The sequence below is a fragment of the Myodes glareolus genome, chromosome 1, assembly GCF_982192425.1.
Source record: "Myodes glareolus chromosome 1, mMyoGla1.1, whole genome shotgun sequence".
Classification (NCBI taxonomy): Eukaryota; Metazoa; Chordata; class Mammalia; order Rodentia; family Cricetidae; genus Myodes; species Myodes glareolus.
Window position 1 is genome coordinate 84,336,015 of NC_142026.1, and position 18,278 is coordinate 84,354,292.

An 18,278-nucleotide genomic window follows, 5' to 3' on the forward strand; every position below is an offset into this window, starting at 1 on the left:
TGTCTCTGCCTCCCAGGCATTGGGATTAAAGGTGTGTACCACCACACCCTATTTCTCCCTTTCTTTCTTTTTTATTTTTAATGACTTTAACCTTTAGCCTGCATGTATTTTTAACACACTGTAAACCATGTAAAGGTTTTCTTCCTCTTTGAATCTCTCTTTACTGTATATCTCTCTTTTTCTGATCACACAAGTCTTTAATGGGTAGGACTAAAACCGTAGCTTTGACAGTTAGATCCTGCCCATTCCTTAGCTTTCCAGCCTCATGGCTGAGATACCAGGCAGAGCTGTGTTCACTGCCACAACTCTATGGCATTTCAAGGTCCTTGCCCCAAGCAAGCTGCAGCATTCTGCTCACAGACCACACTCAATCGGACTGCCTGCCTGAAAGAGTCAGAGTTTGCCCTGGCAGGACAGTCCAGAAAGCCGGCATTTTAAAACAGTGCAGCTTTTTTCCTGCTACGACTGAAAACCAGAAAGCATGCATTCAGCAGCTAAAGCTGAGTCAGGAAGCATCTAAGAGATTTGCTTGCCTCTAGCAAGCAGAGCAGACCTGAGAAATTGCTGCTACCAAGGAAACATGATTTACTCTATTCTTTCCCAAGCTTTCTCAAGCTTTCTGTGGATTCAGTTATCCACGTCTGGGCGCCATATGTAACAAGTAGCCTGAAAAACTACGCTCACATTCCCCAAAAATGGACTATGGGTATTTTCCTTTGTTTTTTAAAAAAAAAAGAGGGAAATGGTGTGGGAGAATTGTCTGTATTCTGTCAATCATATTTTAATAAAACGCTGATTGGCCAGGCAGGCAGTATAGGCGGGAAAGCCAGACAGGAAGTAGGGGTGGAGCAAAAAGACTGGTAGTATTCAGGGAAGCAGGAAGCTTCCAGTTCTGCCCAGACCACCGGAGAGGAAAGATGTAAGCTGCCCTGCTGGAAAAGGTACTGAGCCATGTGCTAACATAGATAAGGATAATGGGGTAACATAAGATATAAGAGCTAATAAGTAGCCTGACCTAATGGGCCAATCAGCTTTATAACTTATGGAGTCCTGTGTGATTTCTCTTTGGGATTTGCCGGTTGTGGGGTACCGGGCAGGACGGAAACCCCAACAAGCCGGCCCCCTCATGCTACAATTATCAATATTATCAATATTATTGGCTGGATTTTGAGTATATCCAAGACATTGTTCTTGTCCTGAGTTTAGCAGGGAAAAATAAATGTATTAGTGATATTTACAAAGCACTGTGACTATCATCACAAGTAGATGGTAGATTATATATAATAAAGAACTAGAGTGCCATAGTTCTGGTTGTAAATCAAATTTATGTCATTTTCCTAACGTATGTCCTTGCATGACCCACCAAAGCACTCTGAGGTTCTATACCAGATAATATACTATCAAATCACCTGTGAAGAGAGGACTTTGCCCTGGAAGGCACTATGCATTTTTAGAAAGGAATAGTCAGTCTAGTGTGGCAGATGTCTTTAGGAGCCTCACTTTCCTTTTACAATGCAAGCAACATACCAAATCATTTATCTTTGTACTATGGAAGGTGAGTTTTTGATAATGAAAGCCCTACTCCACAGCTGTGAAAACAGAGATATCTGAGGCATAAAAGAAATCTCACATTGGTTCAGAAATGAGAGATAGACAGTTATTTATTTAGGGGCAAAAACTTACAAATCAGGATTCTCTGCTTGAATGGTGGATGGAGATGAGATGCAAACAATCTGAATGAGCAAAATGGTAACCAGAGGGAGGAGAGAAGGGACTTCAGCATCCAGGTAAATAGTTGACGAGTAAACCTTCCTGCAGCACTTTCCCTTTTTGTTTAAATAAGAAAGTTCTAAACCTAATACAAAATTATATACAATAAGAACAAATATCCTATTTTAACTAGCTTAAGTCTTGTATAATTAATAAGTTGGCCAAGTCATGAGAGGAAAATAACTACATTTATCTAGTCTTTAACCCCATCGAAGATCCGAGAAGAGAATAATGTTACTTGAGTGAGTAGGAAGTGCAATCAAGCAACTTCCAAAATGTGCAAAAAATGACAGAGACAACTGGCTATCTGGACAATCACCCAAAGTCTCATTTGCAATTTGCAATATTGAGGCAACCAACTTTGGCTAAGGCCTAGAATAACTGACAGACTACTTTCAAAGGCAAGAAATTTTTCGAAACCATCTTACCCTGTCTTGGCAAGATTTGACAGTCCTGTTTATCCATTTTCGGATACTATGTATTTTGTCAGTGGTTGAGGTATAGGCAGTTTCTTGCCCAAAGGCCTGTTTTGCCAAGAAGAAACAAGCTCTAAGTGGAGTGTCCTCAGTGCTCAACATTCTCTCAGGAATAGATCACTGTTGCCAGGGCAATTGTTTCTCATTTCAACCGAACTATAAGTTATTTAAATGCCATTTTCTACAGCTCTTTGAAGTGGTTGAAGATTATCTATCTATGCAGAATATAATTTCCATATATCTAAAGAACCTGATTAGTCTAACTATAAGTATGACAAACATAGATAACTATTGATCTATAATTCTTAATACCTATATAACTTAAAAACTAAGGCATAAACAACTGTGCAATAAATGAGGACAATGACTTCCAAATGTAAACAATGTATAAATATATTGATCAGAGGTAGAAATGTACATTGCAATATGGTGTGTGTATATATATATATATATTAAAATATAAAAAAGATTTTAAACAGAGGTAGAAGCATGCATGCATACAATATTCAATATTATTTAAATTTGTATCAATATACAAGAAACTATACCAATGTAATTGTCTATAAATAATAACTCACAAACCAATCTATTACCCCTTCCAATTTTCCTTTTTTTTTTAACGAAAAGATCCCTGAGCTTATAAAATTTCTCCCCCAACCCTCAACCATATACCAATTATAATCAACACCTAAATGATGTCCATAACTGTAACATGAGGGGGCCTGTTTGTTGGGGGGTTTTTCTGTCCTGCCCGACCCCACAGCTGTTTAGTCCCAGAGAAAAATCACACACACAGAGGACTCCGTAAGTTATAAAGCTGATTGGCCCATTAGGTCAGGCTACTTATTAACTAACTCTTACATCTTGATTAACCCATTTTTCTGATCTATTTTAGCCATATGGCTCAGTACCTTTTTCAGTGGGGCAGCTCACATCCTGCTTCTTCAGTGATCTGGGCAGGAGTGGGAAGAATCAACTTCCTCCTCCCCAGAATTCTCCTGTTCTCCTTACATCATTTCCACTTCTTGTCTGGTTTCCCGGCCTACACCTCCTGCCTGGCCAATCAGCGTTTATTTAAAACATGACTGACAGAATACAGACAATTCTCCCACACCACTTCCCCCTCGGTAGAGCATGGGACTCTTAATCCCAGGGTCGTGGGTTCGTGCCCCACGTTGGGCGCCATTCTGTAACATGAAAAGGCCGGGCCTGCTTGTTCGGATTTTTATCCTGCCCAGCCCCCCAGCTGCTTAGCCCCAAAGAAAATGACACAGAGAACTCTGTAAGTTATAATGCTGATTGGCTCATTAGGTCACACTTCTTACTGGCTAACTCTCATGTTTGATTAACCCATTTTTCTGATCTATGTTAGCCATGTGGCTCAGTATCTTTTTCAGTGGGGCAGCTCACATCCTGTTGCTTCGGTGATCTGGGCAGGAGTGGGAGGAATCAGCTTCCTCCTTTCCAGAATTCTCCTGCTCTCCTTGCATCATTTTCACTTCCTGTCTGGTTTTACCACCTACACCTCCTGCCTGGCCAATCAGTGTTTATTTAAAACATCATTGACAGAATACAGACAATTCTCCCACACCACATAACATTGAGGACAAACCTTGTTGGGAGAGGCAATGTCATTTTCTAGAATTACTTTTAGCTGTCATGGGGGTGACGTTCTTTCTAGGGGATCTTGTGAAAGTAAAATGATGGCTAAGTTTTAAGATTAGTGTCTGGTAAAATTGTAAATAGTCTCTGAGTATTTTGTGGAGGTCTGGCCAGAATGTTGTAAAAGATGTGCCTTATTTCAGCTAATCAAATTGGAACTATTTTGTGTATCTGGTTCCCAAAACAGGTCTTGTAGTAGTGCTATTAGTATCATGACATCATATCAACCGGGTGGAGTTGTTTTTGTGGGGCCCCATCTTTTTTCTGGAAACTTTAAAGATTATTGTAGGAAAATTTATTATTTATTGTGGAAAACTTAAGCATTATTTATATAGACATATATATTCAAGGAAAGGTATGATAAGGACAAAAATAGACATGAAGAAAAGTAAAGATTTTTTTGATTTTTTTTCTGTGTCATATAATGGAAGAAATCCATAAATTCATTAGGTCATATTTCAAAAACCTACACTCTACAGAATAGGAAAACTTGAAAGAAATGGACAATTTTCTGAATGAATATCACTTACTAAAATTAAATCAAGACCAGACATGCAAATTAAATAGCCCTATAATTGCTAAAGAAATAGAAACAGTCATCAAAAGTCTCCCAACTAAAAAAAGCCCAGGACCAGATGGTTTCAGTGTAGAATTCTACAAGAATTTCAAAGAAAAAAATAATACCAATACTCCTCAAATTGTTCCACACAATAAAAACATAAGGAACATTGCCAAACTCTTTTTATGAGGCTACAATTACCCTGAACCCAAACCACACAAAGACATTACTAAGAAAGAGAATTACAAACCAGTCTCACTCATGAACATTGATGCAAAAATACTCAAAATATTGACATACTTTATCCAAGAGCAAGTCAAAAAAAATCATTTACTATGATCAAGTAGGCTTCAGTCCAGAAATGCAGGGATGGTACAACATACAAAAATCAATCAATGTAATCCACCACATAAATAAACTGAAAGAAAAAAACATATGATCATCTTATTAGACACTGAAAAGCCTTTGACAAAATACAACATCCCTTCATGATAAAGGTCTTGGAGAGATCAGGAATACAAGAAAATACCTAAGAATATCAAAGGCAATATACAGCAAGCCAACATCAAATTAAATGGAGAGAAACTCACAGCAATCTCACTAAATCAGGAACAAGACAAGGTTGCCCACTCTCTCTATATCTATTCAATATAGTTCTTGAGGTTTTAGCTAGAGCTACAAGACAACAAATGGAGATTAAGGGGATACAAACCAGAAAAAAAGAAGTCAAACCCTCACTATTTGCTGATGATATGATACTTTACCTAAGTGACCCCAAAAATTTCACCAAGGAACATCTACAACTCATAAACAACTTCAGTAATGTAGCAGGATGCTACTCAAAAAATTCAGTAGCCTTCTTTAACACAGATGATAAATGGGCTGAGAAAGAAATCAGAGAAACATCACCCTTCACAATAGCCACAAATAGCATAAAATATCTCAGAGAAACTCTAACCAAACAAGTGGAAAGATCTCCAATGCTCTTGGGTAAGTAGAATTAACATAGTAAAAATGGTAATCTTAGCAAAAGCAACCTACAGATTCAATGCAATGCCCAGCAAAATTCTTTACAGACCTTGAAAGATAGACACTCGACTTCATATGAAAAAGCAAAAAACCCAGCATAGCCAAAACAATCCTGCATAATAATGGAACTTCTGGAGGCATCACAATCCCTGATTTCAAACTCTAGTACAGAGCAACAGAACTGAAAACAGCCTGTATTGGCACAAAAAACTGTATTGGCACAAAAACAGACAGGAGGACCAATGAAACCAAATTGATGACCCAGACATCAATTCAAACACCTACAAACACCTGATTTTCAAACATAAAGCAAAAAATATGAAATGGAAAAAAGGAAGCACATTCAACAAATGATGCTCACATAACTGGATATCAATGTGTAGAAGAATGAAAATAGATCCACATCTATCGCCATGCTAAAAATTCAAGTCCAAATGAATCAAAGACCTCAACATAAAGCCAACCATACTGAACCTCATAGAGGAGAAATCGGGATCTACACTTGAACGCATTGACACAAGAGACCACTTCCTAAATATAACCCCAGTAGCACAGACACTGAGAGAAACAATTAATAAATGGGACCTTCTGAAACTGAGAAGCTTCTGTAAAGCAAAGGACATGGACAACAAGACAAAATGACAGCCTACAGAATGGGAAAAGAGCTTCACCAATCCCACATCAGACAGAGCGCTGATTTCCAAAATATGCAAAGAACTCAAGAAATTGGTCATCATAAGAACAAATAATCTAATTTAAAAATGTGGTGCAGACCTAAAGAGAGAGCTCTCTGCATAAAAATCTAAAATGACTGAAAGACACTTAAGGAAATGCTCAATGTCCTTAGCCATCTGAGAAATGCAAATCAAAACAACTCTGAGATTCCATCTTATACCTGTATGAATGACTAAGATCAAAAACATTGATGGAAACTTATGCTGTCGAGGTTGTGGGCTAAAGGGAACACTGCTCTGTTGCTGGTGGGAGTATAAAGTGGTACAGCCACTTTGGATATCAGTATGGCGTTTTCTCAGAAATTTAGGAAACAACATACCCAACAATACCACTTTGGGGTATATATCCAAAGGATGTTCATTTGTACCACAAGGACATGTGTTCAGCTATATTCTTAGCTGCATTGTTGTCATAGCCAGAACCTGAAAGCAATCTAAATGTCCCTTGACCAGAGTATAGATAAGGAAAAGGTAGTGTATTTACACAATGGCATACTACAACAGTAGAAAAAATTAATGACATCTGGAAATTTGTGGGCAAATGGATGAATCTAGGAAACATCTTATTGAGTGAGGTAACGCAGACCCCAAAAGACAAATATCATATTTACTCACTTATAAGTGACTTTTAGACATAAATCAAAGAAAACCAGCCTAATTCATAATCCCAGACAACCTAGACAACAGTGAGGACCCTAAGTGAGACATACATGGGAAGTAGAAAAAGACAAGATCTCCTGAGTAAATTGGGAGCATGAGAGAGAGTAGAAGGGGAGGGGAAATGAAAAGAGGGGACTGGAGAAAAATATATTCCTCAATAAATAAAAAAGAACGTTATAAGGTATAAGAAGATAACATGGTCAAATAGATCTGGGAGTATATTTTAAGGATTTTTAAATCAAGAAATTGGAAGACCATAAAAAATGTTTAAAAACTGAAGGAGAATGGACATTCAGGAAACTCATTAATAGTGACACTCCAAGCGAAATAATCATAGAACAGGTCCTCTGAGTAGGAAGACAAGAGGAGAACCCAGGTCACAAGGGCAATGCCAGCTGCCACAGCTCACTTTTTAAAATAGAAAAGTTTCTAAAAGAATGTAATCATCCTACTTCTGATAAAATGTACTGAATTTTGAACTCTCAATTGATCATGAGGCATCTGGAACTTTATAAAAGAAAGCATAACTATGTTCATCTCATATAAATAATCAGGTTATCTGCTAAAATGAAAGGTCCTACTCTGGACATTTTTCCTCTGAAGCTCAAGTGAAAAGCCTAATTTAAAAAAGAATTCGAGAAGAGAGTGGGAAACCAAGATCATAATCAAAACATAACCACTCTCTAGGGGCTCTGCCCCTTCTCTCCCTACCTCCACCAATGGACTAATGATAAAGAGAAATTAAGGACCGTCTTTCACAGGGCCTCTAGCCAGTGCTAGGACTGATTCATATCTTTTGCAAAGGTTGAAAGGACTCTCAGCCAGAAGAGTTGGCAGCCCTTAAGATGAACGAGACAGCTCACAGATGTCTGGGTCAGGCGTGTTACCTGGCCATTTCACAAGAGAAAAGACGTTTAGGAGGCCCATCTGCACGTTACTGTCAACATTACAGAGGAAACATCTTTCTCTATTTACAACCCATAAAATACAGCCAAATATGATCAGGAGCCAGGTGAAAGGTCTGTACACCTTTGTAACATCACACTGAAATTGTTTTACAAATGATTCTCACCTCAGAGAATGAAGACGTGGCAGACTCTCATACAAACCATGAAGGCGGTGACAGTTCAAAACCTTACTATAACCCATCACACATATAGAGGTTGTTCATACTTTTACCTTATTCAAAATGTTTTCTTGAGGAAAAAACTGCTTGTGCTGAAGATCAAATGTGCTGTAGCTGTCTCATTGGTGTCTGTTGGATTTCTCAACCACTGTTCTTGGAAAGGGAGTACTTATCTTCCCAACTTCTTATCTTTCCAACTTCCTCACTGATCCATGGGGAGCCAAATACCCTTGAGCGACGAATTCACAAAATCATCTTTCACTTATGGTCAAATTCTAAAATGTTACTAGCGTCACCTAAGTGCACCTCTGAGATTCAAAAGACCTATGCTAAGATTTCCTACCAAACTAGAATGTGTTTTAGAAGTGACAGCAACAGCAGGCTAGGTTGACCTCATACAGAAGGCCAGTGGATGCTGTCCTTCAAAGAAAAACTGCTTCCCAGCCTCCCTTTTTTCCAAGATTTCTCAGAAGCTTACAGAAAATTCATTTATTTTATTAATCTGCCTATAGTTCTCCTTAAATTTGTTCTACTTAATCATAATAGTATCTTTATTCAACACTTATACTCTAATTGCTCTGTGTGTGTGTGCGTGTGTGTGTGTGTGTGTGTGTGTGTGTGTTGTCCTTCTCTGAGAATCTCAATAAAGCCTGATACAAGTAACGACAGCAGAATTCCTACCTAGATCCTAATCTAAATAGACATACTTCTAAAATCTAACCAATATAAATATTGGCTATAGGACTTTGATATGCATAATCATGAGCAGATCAAGCTGATTCTTCTCTTTAAGACTAAAGCCTTTGATTCCGATTCACTAAAACATTTTATCATTAATGAGTTTTGGAAAGCCAAATGTTATTTTTGCAATTATTGATCAAAGTCAGGAACTATGAAGGGTGTGACATTTCATTCTACCTGCAGCGTGTCTAGTCAGCCTCCCACCATTTCAGGGATGTTGGCAGAAGATGTGAGATTCTGAGGTCAGAGTGAAGAGATTAATTTCCCTTGCCCAGCAAAGCAGATTGAAATTAATACATTTGTACAGTCTCTCTTGTCTACAAGTCCCAGAGAGAACAAACAAATTGCCTGCAGAGGCGATCAGCTGCATTACAAGAAAGGAGTCTTGAGATTAGAGAACACAAATCCTATCATGGAGAAGGAGCAAGTGTGCCTTCTGTTGCAGAAGATACTCTCTTCACTGTAGCACATGTGAACCTGCCTTTGCCTCCAGGTGGAGACTCAGTCTTCATTGTGCAAGACTCTCTACCATAAAACAACTTGAGAAGATAGGCATGAGCAAATGTCAATCATTGGCTCTACTTGCAGGACATAGAGAAATTAAAGTTGAGCCTTAAAAGTTCGTGTCCAACAGGTGCATAACGTCAATCAATTTTCAGTAGTGGAAACTCTTTGGATAATTCTATCTTATTATGATGGAAATTTTATGTTTTTATTTTTTTGTTTTGCATCTACGATGAAAACAATATATAAAATTTATATTTTATATTGTTTGTCCAGTTTTGACATCATAGCTCTATCTCATAAGGACAAGTTAGATAACCTTTATTCTTCTAGCTATTAAATAAGCTTATATATAAAAAAATTTCTCTTCTTTTAAAGAACAAAACCTTTTACATTTCTTTTCTTCATGAATGGGCATATGTGTGTATAGCATGTGTGGGGGTCTGCAAATGCCACAGTCCATGTATGGAGTTCAGAGTAAACTTATGGAACTCAGTTTTCTCCTTCCACCATATGAGCTCCAGGTATCCAACCTGGGTCATCAGACTTGTTCTGTACATTTCTGCCAGTGTCTTCTTTTTAAAAGACCCCAATTATTTATGTCTTGTTTCTTCTTTTTTAATCAGTCTTGATAAGTGTTTGTTTATTCAACTAGTTCTTTCAAAACACTCATTTTGGGTTAAACATCTGTCTTTGGAAGTTTCTAGAGCTTCAGCAATTTTGTTTCCATAGTCATTCTAAATTTTATATTTGATTTCTTTGTTTTCATGTATCTGATTTTTTAGGATGGAGCATGACTCACTTGTTTTCAGAATTTTTATTTTAATTTGTTTTTTTTTACCTCAAATGCTTATTTAAACTGCCTCCCAACAGTTTTGAGATTTAATTTTTACTTATTTTTAACTGATTCATAAAATATATGAATTGAACATATTAATAGGATACAAAAACAATGGGGATACATTAAAACAATCTGTAATTTTTATTATAATATATTAACTGTAAAATATAATAGGTTTTACTATGAGATTTTTATACAAGTATATAATGTACCTTGCTCATATTTGTTCTTCATCAGCATCTTTCATCCTTGCTCCTCCCACTTCTCCTTCTTCTGCCTCCTCCTCCTCCCCTCCCTCCTCTGAACTCTTTCTTCTACATTCATGTCATTTTTTTCTACATTCAAAGCGTGGGTAAAAGCATGTGGTATGTGATTTTCTGACTCTGGCTTGTTCATCCTAGCTTAAACGCACCTATCTCTTTTTAATATGTATTATTTATTTAAGGCAAAAGCTTTCACATTCTCCCCATAACACTCTGAAATACACAGAACTTAGGTGTTTTCGATATTCACTCTACAACAGAATAGCAGATCAGACCTTAACCACCATCTGCCTGTAACTGGCAACCCAGTGATCAACTTTTTGCTCTCTTCCTATGTCCCTACTTCCCTCAGTTTCTAAAATTCACCATTCTGCTGTCAACCTCTATGCCAGCAATTTTTTCAGCTCTTCGAGTCCACACGTGAGTAAGACCATGCAGTGCTTGTCTTCCTGTGCCTCGCTCCCTTCACTTAGAGTAATGATTCCAGCCACATTGTCACAAATGAAAAGGTTTCCTTCTAGGGGTGTAGGAGTGTGGGTTTCAAAGGTTTGTTCTGGGTGCCTTTATAAATCATTCTCCATCTTATTTTTTTTAATATTTTTTAGTTCTCAGTGAGTTTCTTGACTCAGCTAGGTTAGCTGGCTAATCAACTCCAAGGATCCACTGTCGACCTCTTCGGCACCAGGGTTCGGTGCCACCGCACCTGGCTACTGAAGCTCCAAACCCAGGTCTTCCTGTCTGTGCTGCAAACACCTTACCAACTGAGGCACTCCTCAGCTCCAGTACTTCATGTATTCTATGCTAAATAGTATTCTACTCTGTAGATGAAGCATGTTTCCTTTATGCATCTACCAACTGATAGATATGTAAGCTTTTTCTATTTCTTAATCATTGTGTAAGATGCTATAGAAACATGGAAGTGCATGGTTCTTCATTCTGCTGATTCTTTCCTTTTGGCATGGGGATGAAGTTAAGGAATCACGTCACAGCTCTAATTTTTACTTTTGAGGAGATATGCATTCTGTCTTTTTATAATGACTTAGCAATTTACATTTTTCACCACTAACATATAAAATTTCTTTTCTCCTTGGTAACCATGAAAGGCAGAGGACAACCTGAAGAACTTGGTTCGCTCCTTCCACCACGTGGGTCCCAGGGATCAAACTCAAGTCATAAGACTTGGCCTCATGTCCTCTTACTGAGCCATCTCGTCAATCCTCATCAGTGTTTTGGCTGATATCGTCCTGATGATTGGGATGATGAAATTTTTTTCATGTATGTGCTGGCTGCTTGTAGTCGTCTTTTGAGAGATGTCTCTGTAACTCCACTGCCCAATTTTAAATGGAGGATTTTTTTTACTCATTTATTTTATTTATTTATTTTGGTGTTTCTTGTATCATGGATAGAGATTATTGTCAGGTTTATAGTTTACATGCATTTCTCTGATTCTGTAGACTGTTTCTAAGTCTGTTGGCTGTTTCCTTTGCAGGGCAGAATATTTTTCATTTATAGAATCCTTTTTTTCTCTTTTTTGCCTTTTTTCCTTTGTTTGGTGGATCATTTTCAAAAATTCCTTTGCCAATACAGTTCCATGAGACATTTATTCAGTGTTTTCTTTTGTTATTTTCATAGCATCATGATTTACATTTAAATATTTAAAACCTTTTGTGTTATTTTGTGACTCTTGTGTCTAATAATTTCATTTTTTGAAAATGTATACCTAATTTTTACCATAAAAAATAATGACATCTGAAAATTTTCAGGCAAATGGCTGGATCTAGAAAACATCATATTGAGTGAGGTAACCCAGACCCAGAAAGACAATTATCATATGTACTCACTCATAGGTGGCATTTAGACATAAAACAAAAAAAAAACAGCCTACAGTTCACAATCCCAGAGAACCTAGACGACAATGAAAACCCTAAGAAAGATGTACATGGATCTAATCTACATGGGAAGCAGAAAAAGACAAGATCTCCTGAGTAAATCTGGAACATGGGGACCATGGGAAAGGGTTGGAGGGGAGAGGAAGAAAGGGGAGCAGAGAAAAAAATTTTAGCTCAGTAAAATCAATAAAAAATGTGAAATAATGGAATGGAATAGGAAGCCTAGAAATGAAAATGCACACAGCTATGGACAACTAGTTTTTGACAAAAGCACTAAGAACATGCATCATAGAAACTGCACTCTTAGTAAAGATTGCGATAAAAATTAGATATACACATACAAAAAATGAAATTATTAGACACAAGAGTCACAAAAATAACACAAAATGTATTAAATCTTTAAATGTAAAACAAGAAACTATGAAAATTACAGAAGAAAACACCCAATAAATGTCTCATGTAGCTGTATTGGTCAAGGAATTTTTGAAAATTATCCACCAATACTCCTCAAATTGTTCCACACCATAGAAACAGAAGGAACACTGTCAAACTCTTTATATGAGGCTACAATTACCCTGATACCCAATCCACATAAAGACATTATTAAGAAAGAGAATTACATATGTTAGTTTTTTATGGCTATACCATGCTGTTTTGATAGCTACCACTTTCTAACGGACTTTGAATGCAGATAGTGTGTTGCTTACTGCTTTCAACTTTTTGCTTATGATGCTTTTGGCTATTCATGGATGTTTCTATTTCCCCAAAAAAAAATTTAGATTTTTTTTCTAGTTCTATTGTCATTGGTATTTTGAGAAGGACTGCATTAAACCTACAGATCATTTTGATAGTGAGAACATTTTAACAGTCTAATTCTCCCAGTCCTCACACATGAGATGCTTTGTTTTGTGTTTGTGTGTGTGTGTTCTTTGATTTCCTTCATCACTGTTTGTAGTATTCACTGTAGAGTTCTTTTACCTCTTTTATACAGCATCTTTCTGATATTTTTCATCAGAGCTATTGTAAGTTGGGCTATTTTCTTGATTTCTGTTTCAGATGATTTATTACAAATGTGCAGAAACAACACTGATTCTGTAGTTTTCAATGGCTCAGTTCTCATCATGTCTTTGGGGCTTCTACAATCATGTTATATATAAACATAAACAGTAATAACTTCCTTTTCCCCAATTTACATATCTTTTCTTATTTCTCTCCCCGGATGACTTTGGCTAAGACTTCCATCACTGCATAAAATAAAAGCTGTGAAAATAGGCAAACTTGGTGCAACTGTTGGGTAAAAGCTTTCAGGGTCCCCCATTTGATGTAATGTTAAGTGTTTATTATGTATTGCTTTTATTATGATAATGTGTTTCCCCTTAGACCCAGGTGTTGAAACAATAAATGGATGTTGAAGTTAATCAAAATGCCTTTTCTGCAATTGTAGAGTTAATCTTGAGATTATGTCTTTGATACTGTTAGTGTGGAATATCATAGTTTGTTTTAATTTTGTTTATTTTAGGTAGGTTCCTATATAGCCTAGGCTGACCTTGAGTTCACTGTAAGGCTGAGGATGATATTGAACCTCTGATCCTGCTACCAGTATCCCAAGTGCTTGGATTTCATGCATGTGATTGCACACCCAATTCATGCAGTGTTGGGGATATGGCAGAAGACTTTGCGAATGCTGGTAGGCAATATTACTTTTATTATTTGTATATATTCAGCCATCTTTTTACCCACGGAATAAGTTCTCCTTGATCACAGTGAATAGCATTTTTTATGTTTTATAATTAGGCCACATTTAATTAGATTATCAGTCCTGCATTAAACCAGGCATAGCACTGTGCTCCTATAATCCCAGCACTGGTGAGGTAGAGGTCTAGGTCATTCCAGGCTACACAAGCGGTTTGTTGCAAGAGTTATCTCATTAAATAAATAAATAAATAAATAAATAAATAAATAAGAAGTTTTTTGCTTGTTGACCTAATTTCCATTTCATCTGTTTTTGATCTGCTCTATACTTCTTTCTTTCTAATTACTTTGGGTTTGTTTGTTCTCTTGTCTCTTTGTTTGCAGTGCAGTGATAGACTGTTTATTGGAGATCTTGCAGGGTTTTGTTTTGTTTTGTTTTGCTTTTGTTGAATTTGACATGGGTGTTGGTTGCTATAAATCTTTCCTGTTATGAACTGTGTTCGATGCTTTTCTAAAGCTGTGATAAGATACTGTGACTAAGGCAAATTGCAAAAGAAAAAAAGGCTGCTAACTGCAGCTGCAGGTGAGAACGTACATCTTGATCCTTAAACAGAGAGCACTCTGGGAATGGCAGGAGTCTTAAACAGAGAGCACTCTGGGAATGCAGGAGCCTTCTGGAACCTCAATACCCACCCCAGTGACAAACCTCCTCCTACAAGGTCACCCCCCTCTAATAAAGCCACAACTCCTAGTCCTTCTCAAACAGGTCAACCAACTGGGGACCAAAAATTAAAGCAGATGAGCCTCTGGGGCCATTCTCCCTCAAAGCACCACAATAGCACACATGCTTTTTATGTTATTCTTGACTTGCATTTTTCCAATAAATGTTTAGTTTTTTTATAAATTCTTATCTCAATTGTTATTCAAAAGTAAATTTTTATGTTCTCCTGTATTTGTATAGTGTCCAGTAGTTTTGTTGCTGTTGATCTAGAAAGTATTATTGCAACATGGTTGGAAAGATGCTTAATGTGGCCCAATTATTAAATGGTTGACATTCATATTGAGACCTGTCATATGATATATCCTGCAGAATTTTCCATGTGTAAATGAAAAGAATGAGCATTCTGCAGCTGTTGGATAGAATCTATAGCTACCGACAGGTCAATTTAAACTATGATGCAATCTCTCTCTCTCTCTCTCTCTCTCTCTCTCTCTCTCTCTCTCTCTCTCTCTCTCAACTTTGTATTTTCAAATATCCTGTATTTTTCTTCTGTTTGACTGATCCTCCTACTGATGGCTTCTATTAAACTTTAATTTTCGTTAGCATATTTTTCAGCTTAACATTTTTGTTTGATATTTGTCTAATCCCTCTACTATTTTGTTTAGTTTCTGTGGTACAGAATTGAACAGCTCCTCTATATTTTTTAAAGCTTGTTAAATTTCTCTAAAACCACTGTTTTGAATTTTTCTGATGGGGGGGCTCACCTACACTGATCACACAAGAGGACTCACCCATACTGTTCTCACTGGAGGACTCACCCACACAGGTGAGAGATCTTTGGTTTCTTCACTTCATTTTTTCTACTGTGTGAATTCTTGGTTTCCTGAAAATTCCCAAAGCTTGTGTGAGTGACATTGCCTGGGCATTAATAAATTCAACACTAATATATTTATCCCAGTCCTTACAATCTGACTCTGTGCCTTGCTTTCCAGAAAGTGTAAGCAGGCTGCTTTGCTCTACAACTGCAGTTACTTCTATAATCTCAGCACTAGATGGTGCCCAGAGGCCAGGTTTTTAACCAAACCCGTGTTAATGCCTTATCACCGTTTAAGCAGTGGATGGCAATCCAAGTCTACCTTTGTCCTAAATCCAAGTTGTTGTGCTGTTCATACTTGTCTTACTTAGGATTCTATTGCTGTAATAAAATACCATGATGCACAGCAGCTTAAAGAAGAAATCATTTAATTTTTCTTAAAGCTTTTAACTCACACTCCATCACTGAGGGAAGTCAGATAGGAACTCAAGGCAGGAACCTGGAGGCAAGAACTGAAGGGGAGACCATGGAGAAATGCTACTTATTGGCTTGCTCCTCATGGCTTTCTCTGCCTGCTTTTTATAGAACCCAGGACCACTGTACCACCCTTAGTGAGCTGGTCCTGCCCAGATAAATCATTAATAAAAATAACATGAAATACGAATGCACTACATACTTGGCAAATCTATTGAAAATATTTCATTCAATATATTTTGATAATATTTCCCCTCTCTGAATTAATTCTTCACAGATTCTCCTCACATTCCTACCCACCTAATTTTAGTTGAACTGAGACTACAGAAAGGCTGTTTGCACTATATGTCTGTAGAGAACAGCAAAAACAAACATTTGGGGAAATTTATGAAAGTTTATCCTGTTGGAAATATGATACACCAATAGGCCAATTTACTCTTTCTTTTGGCATTTTTCCTGTGTGATTTGTTCTTTTTCTTCAGATATCTCATTTGTACAGTGGTCTTTAGATTTCTTAACTGGATATCTGTAATCTCTTGAAAAGACAAAAACAAAACTTTTCCCCAACCCTAATTTTTGGGAGGTTCCCTTATGGCAAGTTATGATCAAATGGAAAGCATTTGTTAGCTTAAAATTTAGTTTAGATTGAATGGCCATGTTGTTTGATTAAATAATATTTCTTCTAATCAAGGAGAGTGTCTCTTGGTCAAATCTAATCTTTATGAACTTTAATGGTAACCATAGCTTTTCTTCCCCCGTGAAAACAAAAGCAAAACCCCTTCCCCAATGTAACACATGTCCTGGTTTCCATTCTAAAGTCAACACATCTTTAAAGTAGACTGACTAATTTAATTCTACAGCTTTTTTCAGTATCCAATGTCTTTCCACAGCTGTTGTTCCTTTCTCATCAACATTTAGAAAATTCAAAGTAAAGCATTACACAATCTATTTCTATGAATATTTATAATCTCTATCTGTTTATTTAGCATATCCTTAAGAGTTCTATTCATTCATAAGGACTTTGATCCACTTTACTTAAATTTTCTGATTTGTAACTGCCTTTCCTGATTTATTTGAATCAATATAGAATGTAGGGGCTCCAAGTATTGGTTTTTCCCATATAATGAAAGGAAGGATCCAACTAATTCTCTTTATAAGTTAAATCTGCTTGATTTAGGGATATTTGCTGTTAAACTCTCCGAAAAATTACTGCAAGCTCTTTGCCAGGATTCACTTTCTGCCCATAATTTGTCAATTTCATCTTTAGTCAATGGTACTACAATTTCTTCTGGGTCTATTCCTACTAATTGATGAAGTCTCAATTTTCCTTTTAAATTTAACTCAGAGACTTTTTCAGCATTAGTTATAAATTTTTTACTCGGTTTATGTGTTTAAAAGATTCATTCTAAGATAGTATCTTTCTTCTGCATTAAAATTCCAATAGGGGAATATTTGGAGGGTAATATGACAAGAATGCAGATAAGATTTGGACCACATGATCCACACGGTCTTCTGCAATTTCTTCTCGATCAAAGTCAATTCTTTCTCAGTTGCTAATAATTCCCTAGGACTCTTTAAGTCTTTGTCAAAATCTAAAGTTTTGTTTAAATTGATCAGTTCATCATGTTTTATCCTGGTGTGGGAAGTCCTTTTGTATATGTGTTGCTTTTATTGGTTAATGAATAAAGATGCTAACTACTTTGCCCTGTGATTGGGCAGAATATAGCTGGACAGGGAAACTAAACTGAATACTGGGAGAAAGTCGTCAGAGTCAGTGAGATACCATGTAGCCACCAGAGGAGAAAGGTATGAGCCACCAGCTGGAAACTTGCTGGTAGGCCAGGAGTCTCATGGTAAAACATAAAATTATAGAAATGGGTTAATTTAAGAGGTAAGAGCTACCTAGAAATATGCTTAAGATATTGGCCAAACAGTATTGCAAATAATATAGTTTCTGAGTGATTATTTTGGGTCTGAGCAGCCAGGAATCAAGAAGCAGCCTCTGCCAACATCATCCCAATAGTGGACTGTAGCTGGGAAATGTTTCCTAGCAATCTTTGAAAGTCACTAAGAGTCTGCAATAGATCTCTTCTAATTTGTACATCTTGGGGTCTAATTTTTTTTTGTAAACCTATTTTATAGCCTAAATAATTAATAGAATCTCCTCTTTGTAATTTTTGGAAGCCATTTGTAATCTCCAACAAGGCAAATTTTTCTTTACTTTTTCCAACATTCTTTCTGAAGTATGTATATTTGAGTGAGCTAGTAAGATGAATTATATGTAATGGTAAATTATAGAATTATAGATAGAAGAAATTACTTA